Source organism: Ciconia boyciana, chromosome 3, assembly GCF_034638445.1.
Source record: "Ciconia boyciana chromosome 3, ASM3463844v1, whole genome shotgun sequence".
NCBI classification, from domain to species: domain Eukaryota; kingdom Metazoa; phylum Chordata; class Aves; order Ciconiiformes; family Ciconiidae; genus Ciconia; species Ciconia boyciana.
This window is the reverse complement of record NC_132936.1, coordinates 43,825,886-43,843,744: the sequence shown is the minus strand read 5'-3', so window position 1 is coordinate 43,843,744 and position 17,859 is coordinate 43,825,886. Positions and strand designations below refer to the sequence as shown.

Here is a 17,859-nt window from a genome sequence, read left to right as displayed (position 1 = left end):
ACATTTTTTTAATTAGAATAAATTATTAGATGGAGCAAGATTTTATTCTTTCATTTTTATAAGGAACATATATAACAGAATAGAAGAAGATATAATATCCAAAATACAATTTAGCTTTCTAAAACAGAAATGTATTCAGTTGTCAAGGAGTACTTCGGAGCTAAATGTGTCTGATGTCTCTTTAGTATGAAAATTTTGGCATTACTCCATTCACTTCAATAAAATTACTCTTGGCTTTCATTAACATAAGTTACAGAAGCATCACACTTTTTCATCCCTCTTGAGTTTCCATTAGGATGTCTTTGAATTTTAAACTACAGTATATAGTCTATTAATCCATTATTTTGCTGTTTTCTTACTTCTTATGTCACTGCAACTGTTTAAAAGCCCTAACTGGGCTGGGGAATTGTTCTCTTTTTGCTTTTTAAGATGACACTGTACAAAACAAATGCCAGTCTAAGTCAGCTGGTCTTTCAAGTTAAATAGATTTGTATCTATTATTTTCAAAGTGTTGCTCGTGAAGGTGTAAGATTATCTCAGGACGCTGGCATGTGCAGTTGAGGACTCTCAGAAGGAGCAATTTACAGGCCCTAGCAGGTATAGCAGGAAAAAAATACTTGAGCTTCTTGTGGCTAGGATTAGTCTTCTCCTTCTGCTCAGCCATTGTGCTATCCCTGTTTCACAACAGCCGCTTAGGCTTTCACAGTGGCAGAATTGGGGCTGTCCCACACCTTCTGTCGGGTTCCCAGCAGGGGAGTGGAAAGTGAAAAGCACTTGCTTAGTGCAATGTAAACCTCAGTCCTTGTTCAGATTTGGTGTATTAGGGTTATTGCCCTAGCACAGTGGCAGGTACGGTTCGTAGTGTCCTCTCCTTACCACGCTGAACTTTCTAACATGATTTTGACAGTTTAGGCAAGAGCCATGTTCACAGTGTTGCTTTGCCTTTTCTTGAGGACTTTTATTTCTTTGCTCAAGCAGATCTGAATGTTCAAGTGCAAAAAGAGGAGATTAACAGTAGTGGGCTAGACCTCTCTCTGATACAAAGGTATGTACACAGCTATCACTTCAGGATGTGTTGTACACGTGGAAGTCAATTCGGACTGGTAGTACAGCTAGGACTCCTCTAGGATGTTGGCTTCACTGCTCCTACAGGTATCCCTGCTCACAAAAAAGGGGCATCTTTTGTTTTCATAAAAGGCTCTGAAACACTGCAGCTATCGTGCCAGTTTACTGAAGTACTGATTTCAACTCTGGGTTTGCAACTGCAGCGTTGTGGGAGCAGGCTGACAAGCACACCAGCTTTGCCTGCCTCCAGGGTGGGGCAGAGGGACCCGAGCTATTTATAGCTGCCGCTGCACATCGGCCAGGTCGCCCAGTCACGTAGGCATTTGCAGGGGCTCTGCAAGAGACAAAGTGAAGGTTTATCAGCTCGGGATTTCTGTTTTATTTATCTGTTCTTTTTGCACCAAATTCCTTCCATTGGATTTTGTGGGTTTGAGGGAGACTATAAATAGATGGTTTTGTTTCTTCTAAATATATTCGTCAGAGGAATAGAAAAGTGAAGGGCCACCTGGAGTTAAGATTTTAATATTTCAGTTGTTACAAACCAACTCCAAAAACAATATTTTTTTTCCCCGGCAGATTTGGTGTGAAAATGTTTAGTTGAGCAGATGGAGCCACAGCTGGTAGTGTACATGTTTATCGGGATAGTTGGCATTTAGCTGCATCCAAAACTGATGTCAGGCTCAAAGATGCTAAAAAGCAGGAATGACTGGAAGCTGAGATGATCCAGGAACCTTCTTCAGATCAACTAGGAGCAAATGTCTTTAATTTTCAGTACTTTGGCCTCATAAGAATAATTTTAATCCAGCAGGAAGTTAAACATTAAAGCTAAAATTAAAAAACATGTCAAAATAGGTAAAACATTTGCTATTGCTATGCTTTAATAAATAGCCTGAGGAGTGCAGAACATAACCCAGAACGTATTGATGTTTAAGGCCTAGTTAGCAAATAACACACATCTGCTGATGTTTAATTATCATGTATGCTTTGCTGGCAGACTTCAGAATCTGCATAGTTCATATTTACCAACGTAGTCTCTTGTTTCACACATGAGAACATTCAGCTGGAAGTTTGAAAGAAGATAGGGCACATGAATAATAGTGAGGAACCAAAGAAACAGAGCAGATATGTGTGGATGATAATGATTTTACAGTTGTGTCTGATGCACACAATGAGGTTCGATGTCCCATTGTGCTAGGCACTGTACAAACAGTGGGGGAGAGTCCCTCTGCCAGGGAGTCTAAAAGAAGAAGACAGATTCAGACACTGAAAACTTCGTTTCAAACAAAGATTTCAGCTTAAAGCTCCTTAGGACAATCTTAATATGAGCAAGTGACCGAAGTGTACTCCTTCTGTGGCCCAGGCCATGCAGCAGTCTTGTGACAATGTGGGATATTACTCTGTTTAGGTTAATAATATTGCATACATTTATATCAGGGATGAATTTGGACCCCTGATTTCAACAGTATTTCTGGGATTAGTTTTTTTAAAAGGATAAACAGTTTCGTAATTATTTTTTTCTTCCCCCTATGATTATTTTTCCCAGTACAGTTGTTCCCCCTGTGCTACTTTCTCCCAAATATTGTAAATGCATCTTGGACTCTAAAGAAAAATGGAGTGTGTTTCTCTCATCTCCATAATACACAGCATTCAATAGCACTGGTGCAGTAGAGATCTGTTCCAGGGGCATTCCCGTACAGATGGGATAACATACAAGAAGTGAGATTTATTCACGTATATGTCTATCCTGTAGGCGGCAAAGAATTTTTGCCTCATTTTTGGCATGTGATGTTCTGAAGCAGACTCCTTAGTTTGTTGTCATTGCACAAGTAGCAGAGAAAAGTATCTCTCCAGGCACATAAAATGGCTGCATTATAAATGACAATCTAAAGGGAACCAAACTGCTTTACTAGATGACCAGTGATGCCTGTCACCTCTTTGCCGGTGGGTTGTGAATGCACAGTGTACTAAAATGTAACAGTGCCTTCAATAGCAAAATAACAGCATGCGGCATTGTGCAAACTCTGAGCAACTCTGCTTACCTTAGGGCATCCTTGGAGTCTGCTGTAATACAGAAAGCCCCCCTCAGCTGTCATCTCCTGGAGCCCGTTCCAATTTCCATCATAGTTCAGCCTGGGAAACACAAAAAAGTGCCAGAAAGGCATCCTAATCCTACATTTCACTGAACTGGGCTTCTTAAAAATAGAAGCTTGTACAGAATTCAAATGCCATGTTTCTTCCTTGTTGGAAAATTGCATAATAAAATAATTATGTAGCAGCATTTAAAGATGTTTCAATCATAGACTGTACCTGAAAAAAATTAGTCTAACATTAAAATTGGTGACGTCCCATTTTAAAGCACAGTGATGTCCATTTTTAAAGCACATATGCACTTATGCACTCCAATGCACTCACCCAACGGCAGGGCAATAGCATAAAATGAAGTTATAATTATGCAAGCTTAATGATGATGAAACAATAGTACTTTATGAGATAAACAGCCACAGTGTTTTATAAAGCAATGGGTTTGTTACACATATGTGACTCTTGCTAATTTCACAGGGTGGGAAATACAGTTTCTGTAATAGAGTGTGCGGAGACATGTGGAACCCCTTACAAACGGGATTATCTCCTAGCTATGTCCAGATTATTTTGGGGACATATGAGTCAGTAAGCTTTTTCTTATCTCAACTTTTAGCTTTTTAATGCTGTCTCAGAGCTTTACTAATTGTGTTGGACCATAGTGGCTCCAGAGCACTAAGCATTACCACAAGTATGCAAGCTTTGGTCAAAAAATATTTTTAGACTGGCATTTATGCAGTTTAGTATGTTATAGATAAATCTGATAACTGGAAAGGATATCCCACTTTTTTTCTTTTTATTATTTTTCAATTTGAACTTTATGTTGATTTTTCAAGAACATATAGCCATCATAGCACCTAATTATGAAAATTATATTATATGACATCTAATTATAATGAAAATTTAGGGGATGTGTTCTTACCTTGTGTAATGAACTTGACGACAATGCTTTGTACACTAATGGCTGCACTCCTTTTAAAAAAAGCTAATATAACTGGTCTTCATCGCTACGTTGTAGTGTAGAAATATAAAGCTCATCTTTTGGAACTCCTTTTTCAATGGGGAAAACGATAACACACATACATTTTCACTAAAATTAATATATACTTTTACTGAAGTTTCAGTATATTAAAAACACACTTGCTCTTAATTTGTAGTGAAACCCAGCATTTATTAAACCAGTATTTTTTAAGGGCAGGTGTGGAAAAAAGGAATTTTCTAGTCTCAGCTGCATTTCTTTATTTTCATGGCAGATCATGGCGAACATCAAACTGAAATTTAGCAGATGGACTTCGTGCTAAATCCAGATGCAGTTTTCACTAACAACTGGTAGTGAATATTGAAGTATAAATAGATAAGAGAATATATATCTCAGATTTATGACCATATCTTCATGCAATTTTTTGTATACAGTATGCCAGCAGGATTTAGCCTTTTCAATAAGGTATCAAAATCAGAAGTGTGTTCCAAAATAGTGGATAACAGTGACAATAAGAATTATGTAAATTAGGAAAATGGTCATATTTCACTTGGATTCTACAAATACATGGAAATACTGGACTGCCAGTGATAAAAACAGACTAGAGTGGTGGAAGGTTCAGCTGTTATAAACAGAGAAACAATAAAAGTCCTTGCATAATCTGTCTGTTTTGATTAGGAGCTGAAAATTAAAATTTAATATAGCAATGCATAAAGAAATGAATATGAATGTGTTCTGAGGAAGAAAATGCTTTACATAAAAAATATTATTGCAAGGGATGTTGTAGTCCTAGTGAAGACATAGCAATTTATTTTACTTTTACAAATGTATACTGATATAATTGACTTACCATTGCTATGGGGACAGTAATGATACAACAATACCTGGAAAAAAACAGTGAAAGTCAGTGGACAAAGGAAACTAGTCTGCTAATTAAAAGTCTTAATATATATCTGAACATGTTGCCACTAAAACAGAGACTGTATATTTTTCTCCTGTTGCTTGAGCCTTGAGACCCTGTTGTCTCCATATCCTCTGCTTTCTTCAAAGCAGCCAAAGTTTGAGTGTACTTCTTTTGAATGCAGGAGATACACGCAAGTGCAGATTAGAGTTACTGAGTACAGCTGCCTTCACATTTTCACTGGCTTATAAAGGCAAGCCTGTGGCTGGTTTGCTTGTGTTTTGCGACACCAAAGTCATAGATCGTTTTAGAAAATTTGATCTTTCATATTACCATTTTGTTTGTTTGTTTTATTTTTTTTTAATTCTTCATCGCTTCTCTCTGCCAAATCAAAACAACTTGTTTATCTCCTTTTATATACTGTGAAGAAGAAATAGGCATCAATAACATAAAAATGGAAAGTCTTTGCTGTGTTTATTTTTGTTGTACAGAAAGAATAAGTAATTTTAAAGATATCTGCTAGACTGTTTCTTTTTTCCTGGTCCTGGTTATCCACTTTAGACTAATGAATGTTGATTTTCTCATAGTAATGTTATTGGACTGGATTTCAAACACAGTATCTCTTGCTGTTGTTGTACATGTCAGCACACTCAGTTGTAATGTAAAATATATCCATCCACATAAAATGAAAGGTTAATGGTTGTTTGAGTAAGTTGGGACAAAATTGAAGGAAGCTTATTCTGCACGCTGGTTAGTATAGTTTGCTTTGTTTTGATAAACAAAGATTTTTATAATAGTAAACAACCTTTTGACAACCTACCAATCATAGCATGATGGATTCATTCATTTACCATTTCGGGAACCAACTGCTCCTATTACTGCTGCTGCAATTAGAAAATCAGTCTGTTAAAATATAATGAATTTAATAAATCTCATGCTTTCAGATTTATGAATTTGTTATCTGCTAGTCATGATAGAATCTATAGCTAATATAGTTTTTTCAAAAGCTAAATAATAGTAAATAGATCAGAAGGCTGTCTTGTGTTACAAAGCAAGCCTTTTTCATGCTTGTCATCTCTGGGAGAAGAAAAATTGCTGGTGGGTGTAGAGAGGCAAGGATAATCTCACTACCTCACACAGTGTTGCTAAATACAAACAGCAGTAATAGTCTTATCTTTGCAGAAATGTTCTTATTAAATAGACAGAGGTGGGTCAGTGAATGACCTTTTTGTTTAATGCAATAATTACATTATGTTTTCAGAGAGATATGCCTTGTAGGGTTCATGTCCTAAGTATAGGAAAATCCCTAGGGAAATATGATGTACTGTTTATTTTCCAATCTTCATATGCATCATAAATAAGGGTAAGAATTATTATCCAATGTTGCAGTAGAAATTTCTGATAGAGAGATATCAAATGTTACTGAAGATCTGAAAGGAAATCATTGGCAGAGTGTAGAAAAGAATCCAAACATCTCAACTCCAAGTTTTGTTCCTTAATTATTTAATCATACTGGTTACTTAATGTGAGCTTTGTGGCTAATTTGTTATGTAATTACTTTTTCTTATGGCGTTGTCTGGTTAAACTACACACACACAGACTGTGTTCACCTAAACAGTTAGAAATAGGAAGGCAATCTGGCTGATGTATGGTTCATATTTTGGGTAGACACCTGGAAATGCTGTACACTTTCTTTCAGCAAAAATCCCTTCATGTCTGTTGCTATTTTCCTTTCTTAATTTTATTCTCTTTTTTTCTCCTTGTTCTGAATAGTCTATCTATTTTATCCTTCAAATAGTGGATCAAGAGCCACCTGGCAGCCAAGACCAGGCCAATATCAGGAAGAAAAAAGTTATGTGCACAGCAAAAGCAGCATTATCCCCTCTATCACTGCATTGATGTTGGCAGATGTTTGTTCTACTCATAGGGCAGACTCTCCAAGGGAAACTCTCAGAGCTTGAACAGACTTCAGGAGCATCCTGGTCACTTCAGCTCTGCAGCTGGCATGCTGTGCAGAAAAAGGGAACTATAATTTGCCTGGATATATTCCACCTCTCTGCACCATTGGAAAAGCCTGTGTTGCAATAACCCAAGAAGAGAAAAGGAGTGAGACTGCCTTCACTTCTTTGGGGTGTGTTACTTTAAACTTGCCTTCAGCAGAACTGTGTCTATCAGTGGGTTGTCCAGAAAGCAGCTTTGTAAAAATACTTCTGTTTGGGCTATATCACGTACCACAGGGTTTTGGGTCTCGTAAAGAAGATAGAGTTCAGATTTTGCATTATACTGCTTCCTTCACTTCCTTCCCCTCCCATTGTCACTTCTACCTCCTACCCCTTCACCACAGCACTTTTAGTGTTAGGCTCACTAGGTGACATTTCTCTCCCACTCAGATTTCTCTCCTACCTAAAAGATTTAGTAACTCCTCCCTAGACATTTTAGGGATATTAGATATATGCATTTTGCCTCACCTAGGTGAGGAAAAATGAAAATATCTAGCTTGTTTAGCAAGAGGAAGGCCGATAGGAAATGCTCATAAGTTAATAATGCGTGCATCTCATTCTAGAAACAATCTTCCAGTCAAAAAAGCAGCAAACACCCTGATATTTTGCGTCCTGATATCCTGACCACATAATGTTATCTACAATGTAGTTAACAGAAGATTAAGCTTTATGACCCAGAGATCTCTTTCCAGTCATAGAAGTACGATGACTTGTCAGGTAAGATTTATTTACTGACTCCTAGAAATTCCAAAAATTGAACAATGTATTACCAAATAGAGGAAGGACAGAAAGGATCTAGGAAGTGTGTCAGGCAAACAAACATGTCTCCAGATTATCTTTGCCTGTTACATTAGGGATGGAGAACTGCCCAAATCAGAATATGTAAATCAAGCTGTGACTCTGAATGGAAGTGTCATTTCTTAAAATGTTTATCCGTTGTGATCAGAAACATCAATATTGCCTGGATTTTAGAGGACATTAAAAAAAAAGTAGGGAAAAATAAATCTATTTTTAATTCAGATGTTCAGTATTTCAAAGGCAATAGTTTGTGATAAAGAACTAACCAAAGATTGATAAGCATGTTATTGGTCAGGCTATGTGAACATGATAGCAAGAAGGGCAAATCCATGCCTTCTGTCAAAAAGAATATAAAATGCTAACTCTGTAGAAACTATATGGTTGCAATAGAAGCTTCTGAGGCTTCTTTTTGAACAACTCCTGATGTAAAGGAAGATTTCTCAAGAAATAAAAGAGAGGGTGGAGAAACTCACCCTCTGATATCTTATATTTTATATAAGATATAAGTCCTAAAGTCTTATATCAGCAGCAATCAGGAGATATAGTTTTGGTTGTTTTGAAGCAGTGTCTGGTTCAACATCTTTTGAGCAGGCATTTTAGCTTCTCAGGAATTCCAGCCTCTATAAGAAATTTAACTTGGATATCCAAATTTTTGTTTGTTTTTTTTTGATACAGTGTTTCAGCCCTTGCACTTGAGCTTTGTCCCATAAGTAACCATGATTGCAGTTGTCTTCTGTCCATATTCATTTTAGCTGAGTATACAAGTGTTGCCACTGTTTTGGGGCTCTGAGGTATGATCTCCACTACTCCTCAGTCTAAGTTCTCCAGCTAAAATACTTGCTCTTTCTGCAGAAGCAGACAAGTTGCATTCCAGAGATGGAAAAACAGTATTTGACATGAACTTCCTCATTTTTTTCTTCCTTTATTCCTGTTTAGTTTTAGGACAGAGAGAGAATCTCTGTCAGTTTAAGAGAGAAGACTAAAGAAAGGCAAAACCAAATTAGTAATAATAATGAGAAAGAAACAAAGCCCTAGAATGAGTGTCAAATAAGTCTTTTTACCAGATAGTTTGCAAGAGAATAAAGAAGGGAATCTGAGCAGAATGGACGGTCCTTAGCTGGCAGAGGAAACCAGGGCTTGCCAGGGGAAATAGATTCTCAGAGGGAAGATAATACATATGCAAGGGTCACTTTCACATAGATTTAAACTTCAGATAACACCATCAATTTACATTTGGTATGACATAATAGAAAAGACAAGTTTAAGGAATACCTCTGTTAAAGAATTCTATTTCCTCTAATCCCAAACTAAAATAAACTCAATATATATAAATTCTTATAAGGAGGATCTTAAATGTTCCTTGGGGTTTTTTTCCCCTTCCCAGCATCAGAGTAGTATATTTAATAGTCTTTTTCTGTGCTGTCTAATTCTTTTCTTCATTTAAAGTCTATTTACTGCATAGATAATTTTTATTGGCCATCACAGCAAAATAACTTTATTCCCAACAATATCCTGAGAACATTATGCTGAAATATCAGAGGGCTCTGGTTGTAATAAGGAAGTTTTTTCTAATATGCAACCATTCATCCTTCCTATACAAATGTAGCAATTTAAGGGATAGAACAACATGATTGCATCTTCAAATGTTTGCATTATGTGCAGCTTTTTGAACTAACAGTGCAGAAATTTTTAACAATTTTGGTTTTGGTATAGTATCTGACCCTGCATTATGAGAAGGGAGGCTGAGTGGTCTTTATTTGTAGAAGAGCTTGGTGGAGAAAGACAAGGAACATGCACTTTCTGCTGCAAAGGAGTTATGCATTTCATGGAGTGCCACAGAGAGCTGACATATGGGTGTCACTTTCTCCATTCAATAATCTGAACTTTTTAAATGTCTCTGTGGCTCTTTGTCCCATTCACATTTCTTGTAATGCAGAAACCTTGTTTGGGATGTTGCAGCTATGACCAATCCCTGTTTCCTGAGGCTAAAGAAGGAATGATAGTCAGAGTTAAGAGAAGTTTAGCAAATTTTTGTTTCATTCCTGATGACATTCTGGGGACATTGAGGAGGAGGGGTGAAGAACAGTTAATTAGAAGTGAATAACCAGATCTGTGTTTAGTGTTTAGTTAGTGTTTAGTTAGTTCAGCTTGTGACTCATGTCTGCTGTGTGCAAACAACTGAAAACTCATCTTACAAGAGGCAACCTGGTATTTTAATAGTTGGGCTTTTTTCTGTGAGAGGCACAGAACAAAGGATTTTGACAATTGAATTCCTTCTTGAATATCTTCTATTCCCCTCAAGAAGAAAGATGAGAGAATTTAAAGATTGGTCTGAATCTTTAAATGAACTCAGTCAAGCAGTTCTCAGGGGTGGTAGCCCTGTTATTTCTAGACAGGGTCTTCTTACATGCCATGTATACTGAATTAATAAAACGATAGCCTGCTACTTCAGGAATGTTCCTGTGTCTGTACTTATTCCCTTCTGAGTCTGAATGTCAGTTATGACTTTTGGTTTCTTCAGGTTACTCAGAATAAAAACCTGTAAGGTAATGACTGTGGAAGGGTAATTTCACATTATAAAAATTCATGGTGTTGATTTAATAAAACTAGCCAGGTACAATATTTTAACTATTGAATCAAACTTGAAACATTACTGACAGTAAGAATCGTGGGACCTTATTATGATATCAGGACTTTGTTGCATGTCTTCTCAGGGACAGAGCATGTTATGCTGCAGGAATCTATTGGCTACGCCATGGTACAGAGGTCAGCCCCTGCAGGTTTGATTAGAGCTTAAAAAAAAGCTAAAACCTTCAAAATTACCAGTCATATCCTCTGGGAGTTTGTCATGAGAACTTAGACAACACATTCCACATTTTCTGAAAGGATATTTTCAAACCATATTTAAAGTATTGTGCTTGATGCAATTTCACATCTAAAAAATCTGCATAGTCAAGGAAAAGGAAATAGAGAAGTGAATTGATTTGATCACGTTTGTGGAGTGTAAACCCAGGAATCCTAAAGGTATGCTTAAGATATGACACTAACCTATAAGATTTTCATGGCATGGATCTGTTCTTATAAATAATACTTATGTTGATAAGCATTTATATATCTGTATACATCCCCTTGTGGCTATTATAAAAGAAACTTTCTTAGTGTAACTTCAGCTGAACAAATTCAAAATAAGTTTCATTTAAACCAAGACAACTCTTTATAAGCCTCGGTGGTTTAAGACCAGTTTTGGTTGTTTAGGGGTTTTTTTTTTGATGGTGATGGTTTTGTGTCTTTAAATATATTGAGACACCTTGAGAACATGTAGAGATGAAGTTTTTGAAATAATTAAAAAGCTGACTGTGAGAGCAGGAACAGTCCACTAATCTGATATATATAATTTGAAGCATCTAGGACCTCATACAGACAGACATTAAGACCTGAAATGGATAAATATGTGTCTTATCTACAAGAATCCTTGATAATATATAGGATTCTTGTAGAATTGACTGTCTTTGTCTACAGAATAGATCTTGCCAAAATAAGAGTAGTATGCCCAGGTTGTGTAGGAAATTGCACAGAATCTCTCATTTCTTAGGTAGGATTTATGAATGTGAAACTATTTAATGAAAAGTTAATAGGCATCTTTGTAGTTTGGCTTAATCCTTTCTTCCCAAGTATTTGTATGTAAAAATGCCTCCAAGACCCCACGCTTCTTCCTTCCAATGTCCCAGGCTTGAAAGGGAGAGCTAAGGAAGGACAAACCACATGAAAATTCACCTTGAAGTTAATGTGGCAACAGGTGTATTCATTTCTAGATGGATTCCTTCCATACTGTTCCCTCTGCAGCATGTGTGAGACTGATGAGACATGAAGCAAACTGCAAGAAATGGACTCTGACAGGAAGAATGCAGCAGAGCCCAGAAATTCCATGCAGAGATCTTTCCACAAAGTGCTCTGGTATGCATGTATAAACCCAGAGTAACTTAACTGAGAATCTACCTGAGCACAGTTTGCCTAATGTTTATTACACGTGGTTAAAATACAGTTTTTATCTTTTGTCTGCAAAGGATTCAAATATAAAGCACAAATATATCTGCTTTCTGTTCATTCATCTTAAATGTAGTGAGAGTATGGGAATGTAGTGGAATAGATTTAAAGCAGGCAGTTGCCTATGGGTAGGTTATTTAGTTTGGACTTGATCCCACAAAATAACCATTTTTTAAAAAATAGGTAAGCAAAAGTCAGCATATTCTTAAAACTCATTGACTTTAATTGGTCAAACGTTTAAGCACAGGCTTTCAGAATTTACAGAACTGAAGCTTGTCAAGGTATTCACTGACAGATGGGCTGGTTAAAAATATGTTTACCTCTCTTACCTATTTCTCGCATCAGATTAAACAATTTCAGAGTCAGAAAATGAAAATATGTGTTTAGAATGGGATAACTTCTAAATAGAAGATTTATTTTCTATCAGTGCTATCCTTCAGGAAGAAAACGGCAACAAAGAAAAAAAATCAAAAGCAGAAAATCCTTTCTCTGGCTTTGTGACTCTTTTCAGGTAAATGATTGATTCATGGTAGCTCAGAATCAAATCTGGTATAACCCAGAGTTTTATCAGGGTGAATTTGGCTATAAAGTATCACTCATTCCTGGAAGCATGAGTAGCAAAGCACTGATTCAAGAAACAATCTCTGTGATAGTTTGTATTAGAATTAACATTTTAGCAACGTAACAAGTTTTATGTAGAGAAAGAGTGGTTTGGAGTTTATTTATTTATTTGTTCATTTATTTTTTGGCCACAGTAATCTAGGAGAGATGGCGAGTGTAAATCATCTTTCTCTTTGTGTATTCACTCTCAATTCATTTGTTGAAATACAGAGCTAAAGCTGCTTTTTGGAGCAGCCCATACTTTAGCATATTGAAGACTTTCAGAAATTAAAGGTTTTCAAAATGTAATCTCTTCCAGGAGGCAGGGAGGGAGACAATCTTGCCAGACGTTCATCTTGTTAAAGAATGACTGAATGATTCATAAAGTAACATTCAAACTGATTTCATTGTTGAGGCTGGAGCAGATCACATCCTGAATTTGTTGCAGATTGGGCTAGTTTAATCTGCAGGCCAGCATTTCCCAGCTACGAGCTTTGCTGATTCCACCTCTTTCTTCTTTCATGTCTCTTCCCCCTCTTCCATTGCCCCTTTCCCCTTTCCTGACCTCCTTCCCTTTTCCCCCATATTTTTTTTTCTCTTCAGCTTCAAAACAAAGTGGATCAATTTTGATTTAGTTTCAAAGGGTAATGGAAGTCACATTTTTCTTTCTAAAGCTTCCTGCTAATAAAGGGCAGTGCTTGGATAGGTCTTTATTTGGGTTTATTTAAAGCTCTTGCACTTTCCAGAGCAGGTGATGAAGAGTGTATGTGAGTTCAGTTCAGTGAGCCATTGAGAAATAGGTTGTAGTTTTCAGGAACATTAAAGGTTTGGTGTGGGTAGATCCTGAGATGGAGCTTTGAGTTATCATATGGCACATCACTCATTAGTGATTAAGCCTCAAAGGCTTCAAAACAGTGACCATTTCATGGAAGATAAAGAATATATTGTATACTTGCACCCCTTCAACTTTCTTTGTGCCTTCAGTCCTGTTTTCTTGTCTCTCTCTTAAAATAATATCTTTAGAAAGCTTCTCTCTCACTTTGTCCATTTATGCTGTCTGAAATGAAATCCTATCCCCTGCAAAAAATCCTCTTCAACTTTCATAAGGAAAAATGCTGAAATTTAAGAGCTACAAAAAGGTTTTCAAAATTTTCATATGAATACAAAGAATCTTCATCCTCTTAAAAAAAAGAGTTCTCTTTTCCCATCTGTCAAAGTGCATAAACCTGCTTTCCAGAAAGCATATCCCTGATGGTAGACACCAGAAAACTGGTAAGAAACTATGTGTACCTTTTTATAGCAGTAAGTGTACAGTGTTTGCTAGAGTTGACTAGCATGACACTTCATTTGCACTTATAATCTGGACATGCCTAGCAAAATTTAATAAAGTTTACACATTTACTGTTACTGCAGATATTTTGATTTTGATACCTTGACACACAGAGATTTCCTTCTCTCAGAGTCTTGCTTGTAATTTTGGAAGCTCAGAGAAATCCTGAAAATGTATCATATTTGAAGTGTCTAAATAAAGTGAGGATGCAATAATGCATTTGTATTTGCATTTGTATTGTAAAAAACTCTTTGTTTTCCCAATGTTGTGCTGTACCCTAGTTGTCATCCTGAGGTAAGGAGTAGGAGCGATCATTTCATCCCCTCTGTGTTCCCATGCAAACAACTTTATTCTGGTCTAAGAGCACACATTCCTTCGATAAGTGTATTACCAGAAGAAGGCAGGAAACTGGAGTGTGGCCCACTTGGCAGCCCAGGATCTGGGGCTCCCATTCCTGCCCCCTGTTCGCGCATGGAGAGAGGCAGACCACTGAACTGCAGCATGCTCAAAGGCTGATTAAGCATTCCTGTTCTTCATTGTGCTCCTCTTTTCCACTCATCTATGCTACGGAGTCAAAACGAAGCATTTGTGCAGAAGTTTTGGCAGACATAAAAATCCAAATCTTTCACCCCAGCCTCAAAGCCTGGAAGGAGAGAGGGAGACATTGATCCACAGAGAGGTGTCGGAGCCACGGTGCTCCTTAGGAGGACTGCTGGGGCGTTTCCAGATTTCTCTTTGTTTAAAACTGTGCCGGCATTTGAAATCTAGCTAATGGGAAGAGAATTCATAATCCGATAGCATGCAGTGCTTCCCTTGTTAAGGGTTAATTATTATGCGTCTTTCGCACCATATGGTGGACTTTTGTTTGCTCTAAAATACCTCTCCTTTCAACAGCTCTGCAGATCAGAAAGTAAAGCTCATTAGCTAACGAATGCTATCATTTTTACTTGTGATTTACATTGTTTTATATAATTTTACATACACTTGACTGATTGTCAATTATAACTAGATTCAGTTAATAAAAATTAGGGTTTATTTTTAATATTTCTTTTTAACAAAAATATGTGTGGGGTTTTTTTTTTCCTATACTCTCTGTACTAAGAAGAAAGGTTTTCTTTCTTTATCTAATTGCTGTATTTACGATTAAGTATGACCATGGACTTATATACTCCTCAAATGACAAAAGCTTAAATCACTTGTTGCTGCAGGATCAATGCCAAGCAGCTCCAAGTAAAACTGGTTTTATGAAGCCAAAGCTGCCTTAAACGTATTTAGTTTCATGATAATCCGAGCCTAGGTGTGGGTACAGATAGAACCAAGACAGAGCAAAGTCAATTAGGCTTATAGTTGCTTAAGCATTTCCATTCCAGCTCTTAACTTTTGGCTAAAATTTTTCAGACTGATAGAACTTCTGGTTTTTTGCTTAGTAGTTTGCGGAGGAAGAAAACTGCACTTTTGAAATAAAAGATTAATTTTTTGTATTAAGTGAAAAGTGAAAGGGTAGAGTGTTTTTTATGATGTACGTATATATGCAAATTTATTTGAACCACACTTCCAGCAAAATAACAAAGAACAGTGAGTTGAAATTTTGGCAAGGAAATAGTGATTATTGATTTTTTTTTTTTCTTTTTAATATTCTGATGAAATTCACTTTTGGTCTGGTATAATCACAAGTCTTTGGACAGTACACATTTTGCATGCACCTTTTATGGAGGTATGCCTTATTGAGTGTTACGTAGATGTTCATGAACATTCATGTTGATGAATTCTGGCAACCACAGGATAATGGAAAATTTTAAATATTACACATATGTTACCGTGCCCTTTATATTGTTTATATAACATTAAACACACTTTAGGAGCTACTAGAAACAATCATTACTGTAATATTAAAATATTTATTCCCTTGTTATTGCCATTACCATGCACTACTGGCAATATCACTGTCTGGATATACCACTGACATTATTGATTATTAATGGTAGAGTAAGAAAGGGAATTCTGCCAGTACATTATAAATATTCAGAGAAATGGAATCTGAATTCTCATAGCATACTTGTGTTACACAGTTTTGGAAAGCATACCGTCACTGGAACTAGCTTTAAATGATTCTTTATCCCATTTGGTGCTCCATTTTCATATTTTTATGCTTTTTATGCATTTAGATATTTTTATGCTTTTTCTGCTTGTGACCCATCTTTTCCTGGCTTATTGTTCAAAGAATCTTTACTCCAAAATCTGTGATAAGACCTGTTACACTGAACATTATTTGTGATGTCACAAATCAACTTTATGATTTTTCTGCAGGACTGAGTCCTGCTAACCAAGATGGAAATAGAGGTAACCTATCTTTTTTCATACAGCTATTTCTGATGAAGAGAATGGCAAGGAGTGATGTATAAAGCAAGGGAAAGTAGATATAATTCTGTTATTTTTCTGCTATGAATGTGCCTTATTAAATGTATGGAATCACTGGATTTTTCACCTTATTTTTGGAAGTATACTTAAAATTATCTCTCATCTGCAGGGCCATATAAAACTTTGCTACCAAACTAGCTGAAAGACAGTGTCATTATCAGCGTTCTTTTGCACACTGTTTTTTCTTTTCTTTTAGAATAGTGTTGAAAGGCTTCCATCAGACTTCAGACTGACTACATTAGTCATTAGATACACATGTAAAAATGCGTTCTCTAACCCAAAAAGCTTTTACTTTAAGTAACAATGGCATGCTTTGCCAAGGACAAGGTGAAATGCTAATGTCCTGTTTACCACTCGTTCCAACGTACTGCGTGGTAAAGTAGACAAGTGTCCTTACTCTGAAGGACAGCTTTATGATTCTAATTTCTGGAACTTCCTGAGTAATTAGGACATGCTCATTTATTATGCCAATTTACAATGGTTCTGTCTGGGGAACAATACAGATTCTTCAAATTTCTTTCCACCGTTTTAGATGAAAATCTTTATCTGCTGGTTCAACACACATTTCCCATGTCTTCTTTCCTAAATCTCTGCCATAGACAATTTTTTTTTATTAGGCATGACAGAGAAAACGTTACACAGCTGTTGAACTTTAGATTAGGAAAAGCAGTCAAATGTTAGTTGAGTGTCTGCAGGTTTATTTGAGATGGATTTGATGTATGTCTTACGTGAAATTTCTGGGACTTGGAAAAGTTTAATCCAGCACATTTTTGTGATCTAGAGTAGTTAAAATATCACTTTGCTGGAAGACTGATGAAGTACACATTTAACCAGACCTCAGGTTAAAAACCTTGCAGTAAAAACCAGAAAAATATATTTATGCTTTGCAAACAAGTAATTATGCAAGTCATTTTTGATTGTTGTGGGTTTTTAAAGAAACAGTTCTAATATTAGAAACAGTTCTAATATTAAATTAGTAGAAATAATTACCAGGGAAATATTCTCATGACAATGAGTACTTTGCTGAAAACAGATATATTGCAAAAGATTGAATGGTATTCTTGCCTTTTTTTTTTTTTTTTTTTTTTTTGGGGGGGGGACTAAAACCAAATAAATAACTAAGTAAATAAAACAAACAAATGACTAATAGAGATTTTTGTCAATGTATTTGTAACTAGGTTATTCATTCCTGTATTTTAAAGATATATTATTCATTACATAGATTATATATGCATTATATATTCCAAGTTATATTATATAGAGACAATAATGTAATACATACTAGAATAGATGTTAATTGCTATATGATTATCTTCTATAGTGCTGATTTTTTAATCTTAGTATTATGAATCATTTGACTTATATTAGTGCAGAATTTTCTTTTCAAAGAAACCCTAGTATTTCAATTTATACATATGTAACAGATGTGTGCCTTATTAACCAAACGCACTGAGTTACTTCTAAAGAGGTTTAAGTTATATTACTGTATTTTAAAAAATTTTTTATTCATATTGTAATGAAGAAAAACAAATCTTATGTGTAACATCAGAACACATGAACTGAAATTCTGGTCTGAATTAATCATTTAAGGAAGTTGTATAACAGTGGGCTTAATTTTGTTCACTGTGCAGAAAAATGAAACAAT

General features: G+C 36.0%; 1 protein-coding gene across 4 annotated transcripts in view; it reads left to right on the top strand.

Moving 5' to 3' along the window:
• Positions 1-17,859, top strand: part of EPHA7 (EPH receptor A7) — a 176,864-nt gene that overhangs the window by 96,350 nt on the left and 62,655 nt on the right. The gene's annotated exons all lie outside the window — the stretch shown is intronic.